General features: G+C 37.5%; 1 long non-coding RNA gene across 2 annotated transcripts; it reads left to right on the top strand.

The window, feature by feature from the left end:
* Positions 1-251: 251 nt before the first annotated feature.
* LOC127454236 (uncharacterized) lies at positions 252-13,542 on the top strand. Of its 2 annotated transcripts, XR_007899506.1 has the most exons (7): positions 252-339; positions 1,260-1,342; positions 1,473-1,502; positions 1,703-1,801; positions 11,956-11,991; positions 12,209-12,282; positions 13,014-13,542. It is a non-coding gene; the product is annotated as an uncharacterized LOC127454236 (long non-coding RNA). The 2 variants fall into 2 exon arrangements; XR_007899505.1 differs by lacking the exon at positions 1,703-1,801.
* Positions 13,543-13,893: the final 351 nt, after the last annotated feature.

The following is a 13,893-nucleotide window of genomic DNA, read 5'->3' as shown; positions in this document are numbered from 1 at the left end:
ACTGAAATTGTTTATGATTATTTTTACTCTTTGTTTAGACTATCATTTTACAATTAAATCATACTTTACGATGGGACAAGGGTAAAACAATAACATCTTTAAATGAAGGGCATTTGAAAAGTAGCAGAAATTAATGATGAAGGCATGAAGGCAGTTTCAAAGATTTTTTAATATGGACTTCATTTCCATTTTTTTAAATAGATATAGATAGAGAGAGAGGGAGAGAGACAGGCAGAGGGATGTAGAGGGGAGGGAAGGGAGAGGGAGGGGAAAAGTAAAAAAAAAAAAAAAGCCAAAGGATTGTGAAAAACATAAGGAATAGCAGAGGACAATAAATTTGTAAGTATTATAAAATAAATAATTATTTTGAGAATATTACATCATTAGAATCATCATATAACACATCTACCTCAAGTAAAATCACTGGTATTGATAAGCAAAGAGTAAAATAGACAAGACAGGGTTTCAAAATTTGGGCAGAGATAACCAATCTTAACGATCTTAATGTGTAAAATTTGCATTACTCTTTAAACAATGTGTAGGCTAGACATAAACAAGAAATTCACACTTTAAATCTATAAGAATGTAGAGTGTGAGTGTATACAGCCTGTGTGTTGATGTATACGTGCAGTCTATAATTCAATCAACTTGTCAGTTTATGAATATGCAATAGAACCCTTTGGCGCATCTATGGGTTGTGGAAATGCATAGAAGAATGTACGTGTTTATGTATGAGTGTGTATGAATATGTCTGTATGTCTATATGTATATGTGTATATGTGTGTGTGTTTCAGTGAGTCCACAAGAATGGGTGGGAAAGCACATTCTTTGTGAGCTCATGTCTTGGACACCAAGAAACATAGGCTTAGAGGAAAAGAGTTTGGGAGAGAGAAGGAAACAGACAAAACTGGATGGATGGAACAGCTGTAACCGATATCTTTAATAAGAGATTGAGAACAGAGAACTCATGTTCTGTGACATCAATAAAGGAGAATCTGGATGAGTAAGAGCTCATGGAAATCTAAATGAGTTTCAAGCATCTGCGGTCCTTCTTTCCAAAATTTGTTTTGTCCAAGTGTTTCGAGGATGTCTTTAAATGGATAACATTTTGGTCCAATCTTTAACTGCCTTAAACCTCTCTACAAAAGAGTGTACTCGGGGTACTTACTACAAAGGCCATCTATTGTAAACACCAATGAATTGAAAACTATTTCAAGGTTGTTGTGATTAACTAGCTAACAACGTTTTGCTCTCTCCAGCCCTGAGCTGTGTTTGGACGTGTGAAGATCCTGAAAAATGGCTAAGTCTCCAGTCACTGTGCTGCTATGCTGCTGTTTCTTTGGTAACTCTAGTAATCAAAACAACACAACACAAACCAGTTAATTCAATTAATATGAATGCTAGATACCTTTTTTTTTTTTCTTTTTTTTTTTTTTGCATATCCAACATAACTCTTCTGCTTTTTTCCACAGTACTTGTTGCTGTCTGGGCACAACAAACTGGTAATTCTCTGTCACATTGTTTTTTACTGTTTACACAGTTTAGTGTTGCCACAGAGACCAGTAATACACTGTCTGGCCAAAAAAGAAGTTGCATACTCTAATATTTCGTTGAACCGCCTTTAGCTTTGATTACGGTGTCCATTCGTTGTGGCATTGTTTTGACAACCTTATGCAACATCACAAAATTTATTTCCATCCAGAATTGCATACATTTTTGGCTGAAATCTTGTATTGATGACAGGAGAGTCGAACCACTCCATAAAGTCTTCTCCATCACATCCCAAAGACTTTCAACAGAGGTGGGTAGTAACGCGCTACATTTACTCCGTTACATTTATTTGAGTAACTTTTTGATAAAAAAAAAAAAAAAAGTACTTTTAGAGTAGGTTTAAAAGTGGGTACTTTTTACTCTCACTCAAGTAAATTTCTAATGACATTTTTTTACTTTTACTTCTTTACAATTGGTGGCGTTCCTGTTGTTACATTACTGGGTTTAATTTTAATTAATGTGTAATTTGAGAGATTACTGAATGGGACTTTTACCAGAGTGGAAGTTCACACAGCTGCACGCGCTGAGCTGCTGTCACAGACTGTCACTCAATCGCTGCTGCAGCATCAAACTCTTCAAAGTGAAACACTTTCTTCGCACAGTGAAATAAAGAATAGTTTCCTTATGCAATGCCTTCATTTAACACCAAGACAAGCACGCTGAGGTATGTTTTGGCTCTAATACTAATGTGGGCTTTTCTGTGTAATAAGATGTTAATTTTCAAGGTGATAAAGTAACTGGGCTCTTATGACATCAGTTTTTGTGTACATTTTTAAATCAGTGCTGCGTCCCGCATGTCATGAGCAGTATTTACACATTTACCCCGCTCCCTTGCGGGGGTACTGGAAACTATCGCAGCTACTTCAGGCGGATTAACTGTATAAATCCATGTAAACATCCAAGTTAAGTACAAATCACTGCCATCTGCGTGATCGACAACTGGGGCCGGTTGCACCAGCTGTACATAAGTTCAAACTTAGCCTAGTTGTGGCGTAAATGGGCACTAAGTCACAATTTACGCACTACTAAATATTTGAGCGTTGCACCATTAAACTTAGGTAGGACGTAACCCTACGTATAAACTAAATATTTATGGAAGCCTCTGACCAGGAGTAACGGATGCAATAAAAAAAGCAGACTGATTTAATGGCTTCAATGAGCTCATGTTTTGTGCGACAGGCATACATCATTTCGACACATATGATGATGTTGGCATTTACACTCGTTTACATTTAAAAGAGAGGGGGAAAAATGTACTTTTAAGCGTCTTTTCAGCATGAAACCGATCTAAAGGTGCAGTTTTCAGGGTGTGTCGCTCGGTGTCAAGTTTCAACAGATTAAAAATATATACAGGATATTAAAATGAATAAATGTCTATTTTTCTAGCCTGTTGTATTAGTATTTATTTATCACCCCTCATTTATTTTAGATACAGTTCCTATTGTTATTTACATTGGGCAAATATATTTATCAAATATACTTTTATTATGTGTCGTATTATAATGGGGATATAATTTATTACAGCTGACAGTTTTGTGAGCAAACAAGTGCTGAACATCAACTGTAACAAGATCAGATTGAAGTTCACGGCTGTTTAACACTTCTGTGTATAAATTTGAAGGCTGCTTATTGGATAAATAGAGGTAAACGTCATATTATGCGACTACGCATTACTTTACAGAGAGCTTACGACTTACTAGTTAACTCTTGCCTTAAGAACAGGTGGTGCAACCAAATTAAGCACTGACTTAGTTACAAACTAACTAGTAGTTACTAAGTCCTTAGTGTGAATTTGACGTCCTAACTTAGGTGAGAACTTACGCACAGCTGGTGCAACCCTGCCCTGGAGCGCGAACAGACAGCATTTTTGCGCGTGCACAGCGAGGTGCACAGGGCGCGCCCGTGTGAGATGTGCGGGCGAGAGGCGATCGTATGGCGAAGAAAGTGGCTGTGTCCGCAATCGTTCACTCATTCACTATTTCCTAAATAGTGAATGGCAGTTAGTGCACTATATCACAGCAGTAAGTGAACGAAATGAATGAATTCGGACGCTGACATATATACCAAGTGTTTGGAGCTCTGGGGCTGTGGCAGAAACAACGTCACATAAGAAATTTTAAAATACTTGGGCCTTACTTGTTATTCTTATTAAATAATATATTACAATAAATCTTCATTCTGTTTGTCATTTTTAATATATGCTGTGTGTTAATATAAAGAGTAAACACATTTGATCAAATAAAGAGTACATTTTAAAATGTATCTGTATGTTTTGTCTCTCTATATGTTATTTTAATCAAGTAATGATTTGTCAAAAAGTAATTTACTACATTCAGCATGAAATAAAACATTGCAGGAGTGAAGGAAGCAGTAAACTTCCAGCTCGTATGTCTTCCCCGTGGTGGATTATGGGCAATTAACCGTTGTCGAGTGTACATCAAATGTACACTTGAAATTAGAGTGCATTGTGGGTAAGAATGAGTGAACAAAAGTTGGGAACGAGTGGCTCAATCAATATTCAGATACTCCTACAAAATGGCAGACACCCAAAATAGTGCACTATATAGTTGATGGGGGCTGTTTCAGACACAGCGAGTGTTCCATGACCGGGGATGGTGCCCTACGCACTAGGCTGTGTTTATGCATTTAGAGAGCGGCGGTACAGCTGTACAAAATTAATGATCTAAATACTTATGACACTGAAAACTGCAACTACACTAAAATAAGAATCCACACAGAACTTTAAAAGCTATGAAATAGCGAAAGAAGGCAATTAATAAAGCATGATCTTGCTTTGGTTTATATTTCAGCATTATATATAATGTCCTTGTGGGACATTTTCAATTGGAAATGTTTCCAAACCTCTCTTTTTATTGACAAATTCATCCAGATCTGACAAGAGCCCTTAAAGGGATAGTTCACCCAAAAATTACAGTTCTCATTATTTACTCACGCTCATGCCACCCCAGATGTGTATGACTTTCTTTCATCTGCTGAACTCAGATGAAGATTTTTAGAAGAATTTCTCAGCTCTGTTAGTCCATACAATGCAAGTGAATGGGTGGCAACATTTTAAAGCTAAACAAAATCACATAAGTCAGCATAAAAGTAATCCATAAGACTCCAGTGGTTAAATCAGTATCTTCAGAAGCGATGTGATAGGTGTGGATGAGAAACATATCACCTTTACATTCTTCTTCTTTTGTAATTAACATTTTTTATTGATTCAAAAAGGAAGCACAACAGAGAAAAACACAACATATATACACCGAATCAACATTTAACTTTTAACACTCATTAATATCCCTCCCCAAACACCAACCCCACCCTACCCCAAAGAACACCCCTGTGGTCACATAAAATAATACACACACACAAACAATAAAATAAAAAATCAAAATAAATAAAAAATAAAATATATAATAAATATACATAATTAAACTAAACATCTCCCTCCTCATCCCTTCCCCTAGAGTTCTCCAAAACTGCCAAATACCTACCCCCATTTCCTGAAAAATAAGTCCTCCCGCCCCAGCCTTCCATCTATCATCCTCTCATGAGCCGCCACCCTCCCCATCTCCGCACACCACTCTGGAAATGGTGGCGCTCCGTCTGACTTCCATCCCCTTAAAATAATTTGTGTACCGATCATCACGCTAGTCAGAACCCAATTTTTTATATATTTGTCACCCGAATTTATAACTTCCCCATCGCCCAAAATGCAAAGTCTGGGGCAAAGTAAAATTTGAGTGTCCAGAATGTCACGCAAATAATTCTGAATCTTTAACCAAAAATCTTGGATCTTAACGCATCCCCAAAAAACATGGGCTATGTCTCCAAATTCTGATTGGCATTGCTAGCATGTGGGTGTGTCTTTAAGACCAAGCCTGTATAATCTAGAGGGGGTCCAATAAAATCTTTGTAAAATCTTAAATTGCATAAGACGAACCCTTGCATCTCTAGATGCAGACTTGACATTTTTCAGAATCTTAGTCCACACTCCATCCTCCAACACCAAATTCAAATCTTTCTCCCATACTTTCTTAATAGAAGTTAAAACTCCATCCCCCATACTCTGAATTAACAGGGAGTAGTACACTGATGCCTCATGACCTTTTCCAAAAGCTGCAATCACCTCTCCCAAAGCATCTGCCTCCTCAGGGGGGTGTGTGCTACTCCCAAAAATAGTACAAAGCAGGTGGCGCAATTGTAAATACCTATAAAACTGAGGTCTGGGGATCCCAAAATGTTGGACCAAGTTTTCAAACGATCTCAACACACCACTTTCATATAGGTCACCGAGTGTAGCAACCCCCCTCACAATCCATAAAGGAGACTTGCCAATACACAGTCTTGGGTTCTGCCATATGCTCGAGGCAACATTTAAATAAGTGTCCAATTTAAACAATCTGGACACTTTAGTCCATACCGAGTGTAAATGAGAAATAACAGGGTGTAACTTAACTTTTCCAATTAGTTTGATAGAGATGCTTTGTAACGCCGAAATAGGGGCAAGAACTGCCTGTTCAATAACAAACCAGGGAGGGGTACATTATTCTTCTTGTGTTTTTGGAGATTCACATTCTTCTCTGCATATCGCCCCCTGCTGTCTAGCAAAAAATGACAAATATTGATCTGTTTCTCACCCACACCTATCATATCACTTCTGAAGACATGGATTTAACCACTGGAGTCTTATGGATTACTTTTATGCTGCCTTTATGTGCTTTTTGGAGCATCAAAACGTTGGCCTACAGAGTTAAAATATTCTTCTAAAAATCTTAATTTGTGTTCTGCAAAAGAATGGAAGTCATACACATATGGTATGGCATGAGGGTGAGTAAATGATGAGAGAATTCTAATTTTTGTGCAAACTATCTCTTTAAAGTGATAGCTCAGCCATAATTTAATATTCTGTCATAATTTCCCTACCCTCATGTTGTTCCAAACCAGTGTGATGCTTTGTATTATGTGGAACACAAAATATGTTAGACAGAATGTTAGGGACTGACAGTCTCGGGCATCATTCACTTTCAAAATATGGAGAAAAAAAACATTCACTGAAAGTAAATAGTGACTCAGGCAAACATTCTGTCTAAAATCTCCTTATTGTGTTGCATGGAAGAAAGAAAGTCATATGGGTTTGGAACAACATGATGGTGAATGATGACAGAATTTCCATTTCCATTAATTTCCATTAATAATAATCATAATAATAATTCTGTAGTACATGTTCAATGTGTATTATGTAATGGATATAGGGGAGTAAACGTCTATTATGTCATTTGTGAAAGTAACGAGTTACTCACTACTTGAGTACTCTTTTAATTGGATACTTTCTTACTCTTACTCAAGTAATTATTTATGTACTTTTTCTTCTACTTGAGTATTTTTTTTTGTTTGTTTGTTTGTTTTGTTTTTTTAAGTAATTGTTCTTTTACTTGAGGACAGTTTTTGGCTACTCTACCCACCTCTGACTTTCAATGGGGTTAAAGTCACTCTGTGGTGGCCAATTCATGTGTGAAAATGATTCCTCATTTTCCCTGAACCACTTTTTCTAAATCTGAGCCAGATGAATCTTGGCATTGTCGTCTTGTATTATGCCCATGCCGTCAGGGATTCAGTACATTCAGGTAGTCAGCTGACTTCATTTTATTGCCGCATAATGTTGCTGAGCCTAGACCTGACCAACTGAAGCAACCCCAGATCATAACACTGCCTCCAGAGGCTTGTACAATGGGCACTATGCATGATGGGTGCATCGCGTCACGCGCTTCCCTTCTTACCCTGGGATGGGTGCGTACCCATCGCTTTGGTATAGGGTAAATTTGGACTCATAAGACCACATGACCTTTTTCCATTGCTCCACAGTCCAATCTTTATGCTTACTAACAAGTGGTTTTCTTGTGGCCACAAAGCTGTGTAGTCCCAGTCCTATAAGTTCTTGTCGCATTGTGCTTGTGGAAATGCTCTTACTTTCACTATTAAATAGCAGGGAGTTCTACTGTCGATTTTTTACGATGTGACTTCACCAAGCGTTTTAGTGATTTCCGATCATGATCATTCAAGATTTTTTTCCGATCACATTTCTTCCATGAAGCTGACAGTTCACCACTATCCTTCCAGGTTTTAATAATGCGATGGACAGTTCTTAACCCAATTCCAGTGATTTCAGCAATCTCCTTAGTTGTTTTCTTTGCTTGATGCATGCCATTAATTTGCCCCTTCAGAAACACAGTAACATCTTTTCCACGACCACGGGTTACGTCTTCCGACATGGTTGTTTAAGAGATGAGAAGCTACACACTACATCATTTAGGGTTAAAAGAATTGTTGCCAGCTGAAACATTAATCACTGCAATAATGATCCAAACATAGGCTCTTAAGTATCTGCTTATTTAAATCCAAATGGCAACTTTCTTTTTGGCCAGGCAGTGTATAGGACACTTATTTCAGTGAAATCTTTGAGGAAAAAGGAACATTTTCTGCATACCATTCCATAAAAAATCACTTACTGCTCCTTTATTAAGGCAAGGGTCAACTACAGTATATTATGAAGCTAGATTTTAACCAGATGGTACACCTGTGTTCTTATGGCCATTTTTTGTTTTGTTTTTTTGGGTTGGGACAGGACACATTTATATTGAGACAAGTTGCCACAAATGTTTTATATGTTGTAATTGTATATAACTAATTAATCTAGTATGTCACAATTAAATTTTTTGCTATTGCATTAATTTTTTGTGTTTCGTAATTGTTTTACTGTTTAAATTTGGCTGAAAAGCAATTAAATAGCCTGCAATAAATGTTAAACACAGATATGTTGTGGAACATGGAATATTTCATATTTCCAAACAAACTATTTTTCTCAAATGAGTGTCAAACAGCAGGTCTTACCCAACTTACCCAATAAAGTCTTTCTCCCCATTGTGAAGTCACAGAGCCAAACACCAGTTACTTGCCAAGAAATAACACATTTATTAATTCTTTTTAAGTTATCAGTTATCAGGAGAAAGCAAAATTTTAATCTGAGAGTGGTGTCTTCCGATGGTCTCCCTGTCTTTCTCGTCTCTTTGTCTTGCTTGGTCTTTCTCTGATGAAAATACTCTTACAAGGCATTTTTAAATCCATCCATTTAAACTCTCCCAGTTATCAGCTTGTATGGTGTCAGTCCTGTTACTCAATTTGGGGTAGCTCTTAGGTTCCACCTTGGCCTGTCTGCAGAATGGCTTTGGTGAGAGCTGTTTTCAGTGATCTATTCATCCTTTCCCCCATCCTTGAGCTTTGTGGGTGGTATGGAATGTGGAACTTCTGTTTGATCCCCATTAATTTCATTGCTTCCTTCATCAGCTTTCCAGTTAAATGAGTCCCATAGTCTGAATAAATTTCATATGGGAGACCCCAGCAGGGAAAACTTCTTCCATCACACATGCCACCGCTTTGGTAGTACAAGCTCCCATAGGAAATGCTTCCACCCATCAGGTAAATCGATCCACGATCACCAGAATGTATTGACACCCTCCACTGGGTGACAATGGTCCTGTGAAATTGATTGTTAATCTCCATGAGTTGTCAGACTTCTTAACAGGCCAGACAGGACTGTTGGTGGTGGATGAAGCTTTTCTGACGATCCCTTCGGCTTCCAAGTCTGCCTTCTTTTCCCCAGTTTCTGATGATTGGTTTTGCTGCACCAACAGAGCTTATAGTGGATGTATGATATTCATGTGGTATTAGCTCTGCTGTTGTGGCAATTTGACGGCTGTCAATGAATATGATCATGTTCAACAATGGAAGAATATCCATGCCAATAAGGCTTCCTTGTGAATGACCCTACCCAGAAAGATGTCCATAAGACTTGCACTTACACAATGACGACTCCAAGACATTATAGATATTGCAGTTTCATTTTCTGTTAATGCATGATTTTCTGTAAAGCTGCTTTGAAACGATGTGTGTTGTGAAAGGCGCTATACAAATAAAAATGACTTGACTTGACTTCATCTTCATGTATTTTGCTTTTGCGAAATGTCATGATGCCTCCTCCAACTCCTTCAGCTTCCATGATTTCAATTGTTGTGGGTAGGTTCAGGTCGGTTATTGAAATGACAGCTCCAGTGTCTACCAAACATTCACAGTGATGGCCCCCTAGTAATGCGGGAACAAAAAGGCGATTGTCTCTTGTCTTCCTCACACAGGGGGACACTGATTCCTATTGTGGACGTATGATCCCCTCAATGAGTTGACGAACTTGTGCCTCAGTCCACATCCTCCCTTGAGAGGTTTGATCATCATTCTTGGCAGCAACCTATTTAGATGATGGGCTATTACCTTCTGCTCCTCCACATCCAGCATCTCGCTCAAAATACGCCTCTCCGCCGCCAACTCTTCCTCTCCCTTAAGATGGTTGTTTACTGCCATGCACTCTCTCAGCTCCTGTTGCAGATGACTTTGTCTGTCCTCCAGTTCCAGCTTATGTGCAAATATCATAAGCTCAGGTATATAGCGTACAAGTGCATTATTTTCCTGTACCAGCTTAAATCATTGATGCATCAGGCTAGGGTCATCTTTCTGTCCTATTCCACCAAGGTGTATGTCCAAGAGGTCAGAGGTACTAGAGAAGAGGTTCAGAGCTTTCTCAACGGCCACACCCCTCTCCTCCAGCTGCCTCTGCTTCACGTCCCCCTGATCCAACTGAATCATCTGTGCTCTGTGCAATCTCCACAGCTCCTCTTGCTTGGCTTGTCTGCGCGCTGCAATCTGCACTTGGTAGGTTAGTTTGGCATTGAGTTGCTCTTCCGTTCCTGCTTTCTGAGCTCTGAGAGGAAATCATTCTAAAAAAGCGTTGCAGGACAAGTCTGTTTCCTCAGAAAAACTGGGATTCTTCTTGAAACATAGATCTGTGGTTCTGTTGATACCAGCACTTTCCATTTGCTCTCAGGGTTAGCAGTGGCAGGTAGAGTGTCAGCCATCATCGCTGCCTCCTTCCTCTTCTTGTCCTTCTTATACACAGAAAAAACTGCCTTCCAAAGGGACTTGTCCTTTCCTGGCTCCCGCTGGGTCTCAGCAGCTACATTCATGCTCTTCCTGCTTTTACGGGGTGAAAACAACGATTTGCTTTTTTCATCCTTCTCCTCTATGCTCAGATAACTAACTGAACTTAACAAAACGGATTTTGACTGATTTGATTACTTTTATTATTTTTTCCTTCTCTTTTCTCTTTCTTTTATTATTTCTTTCTCCTTTCTTCTTGTTTATCAAATCAGTGCAGCTCTGTATATTAAAACCAACAGAATTGCTATGATCCTAGTTTTTCCAACTAGACTGACCCTTTTTGGGCTCTTGGTCATGAATCTGACCTCTCACCTGGTCTCACAGCTTAATCACCTCTTTTCTCCAGTGGTCAATTTCCCAGTTTAATTAAAATATTTTAAAGTTTCACTGATCAGATCAACTTAAATTAGCCAGATCAACATAAATTAATCTTAAATTTAGCTATGTCTGACATCTAGTAATTCTTGGCAACACCAACTTTTATTAATTGATAATACAGTTCTTTACAGCAGTTCTCAGACAATATGTCTCATTACTGACTATTATCAGGCAGACTTAGGACAATTAAAAAAAAAAAAAAAAGGTTCTTACTTGATTGTTCTGAGACAGATGCCTGAAGATGCTGATCGTGTTCGAGGTGCCAAATTGAAGACTTTAAATGTATGTCTGTTTCCCCATTGTGAAGTTACGGAGCCAAACACCAGTTACTTGTCAAGAAATAACACATTTTATTAATTATTTTTAGTTATCATACATGAGAGAAAGCTCAATTTTAATCGGAGAGTGGTGTCTTCTGATGGTCTCCCCGTCTTTCTCAACTCTCAGTCTTGCTTGGTCTTTCTCTGAAGAAAATACTCTTACAGGGCATTTTTTAATCCATCCATAGGGGAAAAAAATATATTCTTCCACTGTTTAAAAGGAGCCCATATTACTTCCCTTCCCCTTATAATTTGAAACACGTGTCTCTGAAAAGTCTTTCTTAGCAACTTTACGTCCAACAAATACAAATGCATGCTACTTATATAAGCTTATAGCAAATGTATAAAAGTAAATGTGACAATACAAAGACAACATAATATGATAATATAAAAGTATAAAGTATATAGTATAATGCAAATGATTAATAGTGCTACAAAATTATTATGAATACTGATGAAAATGAATAACACTAATAAACATGAACATTTTGTCTACAGTAGCAAAGACTACTAGCTATGTTTGTATACAGAATCTGATTTTTTAAAATAAACCTTCCCCGTGAAATATTCACTAAAGTAAATATTGTGACAACTAGCCCCAGTCTCTCCTACATGTTTTGAGTTGTGTTTGCTCTGTGTCTCTGCTTCTGACCAGAAATAAAGAACATTGAGGACCCTACTTTGCCATCAGGTGAGTTCATATGGTTCATAGGTGGCTTACACATTGACAAACGCACATTCTGACGCAAGCACACAGACACAAAAACAAACATATTTTTAAGACTGTATCAGTCATACTTGTCTCTGCCCTTTCTCTTTCCTGTTGATCTTCTCCTCTGCTGAACATACACAAAGAGATTTGTATTTGATAAATTGCATGTAAAATATATGACATCGGTTTCCTCCAGTCTTCCACAAGTCTATGTGATCAACAAGGAAATCTGTGTGAGGACCATGTGTCAACAAGACAAGCTCCTAATGGGTGAGACACAGTATCTCTGTAGCAAACTTATAATAGAAACACAGTAAACAAGGCTTACAGCAGGTTATCTTAATTCATTAGTTAATATATACCATACATAAGCAAATAAGAAAATAAAATGCAGACATGGAAAGAAACATCAACAAACGATCAAATAGAAATTGACTTACATAAATTATTTAAATAATAACCTAAATAACATGGTTTCTCAGTTTACGCCAAGTTCCACATCAAAATTATAGACCATTCAGAAGGAAAATTCTCAATTCATGTTTGTCATCGTTACTAACTTACATCAAGTGTGAATAACTTAATGTTTAGTGGTCTTTGTATCGAAATGTAATTTTACAGTAACAGAACATAAATGCAAACTGTTCACTTTTGTGGAATTTTATTTTTTCCCCTAAAAGTCGACTTTCTTGAAGCACAATTTTTTTTTAATAAAAATTTTTCACCTTCTCTCTGACCCTTAAACAGGCTCCTTGTGCTGCTTTTGTACCTTAAAGATTTTAAATGTAAATAACCTATGTTATGATTGGCTTACCTCAACATACTTAACATTATTTATTTATCAGTGTGGGTAAAGTTAAAATTATCTGAATGACCCATTTTTACAGTTCAGATTTCATAAATAGTTTGGTTGGATAGAGCAGGGAGATATATGTCCCCATTAAAACTAATACAAGAAGACACTTACACTAAGTTCTCTCTCTCTTTCCCCTCTTTTTCAGCCGAACTCTGTAGAGAGAAATCTGGGTGGCCGAAACACCAAAAGAGGTCAAACAGGAGACGCTGTCGCCATGTCAACCCAAAAACTTGGGCAAACAGGGCCTAATGCGAGATGGACGAAAAGCGCAGCGTTTGGGAGAGAGAGAGAAAAGGAGAGAGTGCTTTGTTCAAACAAATATTACGATAAATCTGATTTACCAATCTCAAACTGTAACCTTGTTCTGTTCCTAAATATAAGCTGTGGTCCAGTGACTTATCACAATCATTACTGTTCATAATACACACATTATGTCACTTTTTTTAAATATATAATTGTAATACTTGTGCTTGGAATTGAAATAAGCTTGGATGAATGCCTAAGTATTTTTAAAGAATGTATTTTAATAGGATCTTAATTTCATCACACAGGGGATGACAATGCACAGTTCTGCTGATGAATGTTAAAGTAGCTAACTGTATAACCACTATGTCTTTTATATCCTCTTAGTATATACGGTATGTCCACATCAGCCACTGTAAGTAAAATATGAAATGCCCAATAGCAAATTATTATTTTTTTTTTTTTTTTAAATAATTAAAGTTCTCCCTTTTTCGACACTAAAGGATCTTGTGATGATATTCTTCTAATAAGGGGGTACAAAAGAATAACAGGTTTGTTCATGAACGAAACACCACTATTCACAGTAATGCTTTGGATTATCATCCTTTATGTTAAGATTTCCTCATACATATACACTTATCAAGGTACAATTCTTAAAATCTCAGTGCATGGCATGAATTCTTCACACGTATGTCACACATAAGAACAGTCAGCAAGTTTTCACCCTGACCTTACACCTCTGACCACTGATTAAAGAAACACTACCAGAACAGAACTGAGAG

This window comes from Myxocyprinus asiaticus, chromosome 16 (genome assembly GCF_019703515.2).
Source record: "Myxocyprinus asiaticus isolate MX2 ecotype Aquarium Trade chromosome 16, UBuf_Myxa_2, whole genome shotgun sequence".
Lineage (NCBI taxonomy): Eukaryota > Metazoa > Chordata > Actinopteri > Cypriniformes > Catostomidae > Myxocyprinus > Myxocyprinus asiaticus.
This window is presented reverse-complemented; position numbering and strand designations above follow the sequence as displayed.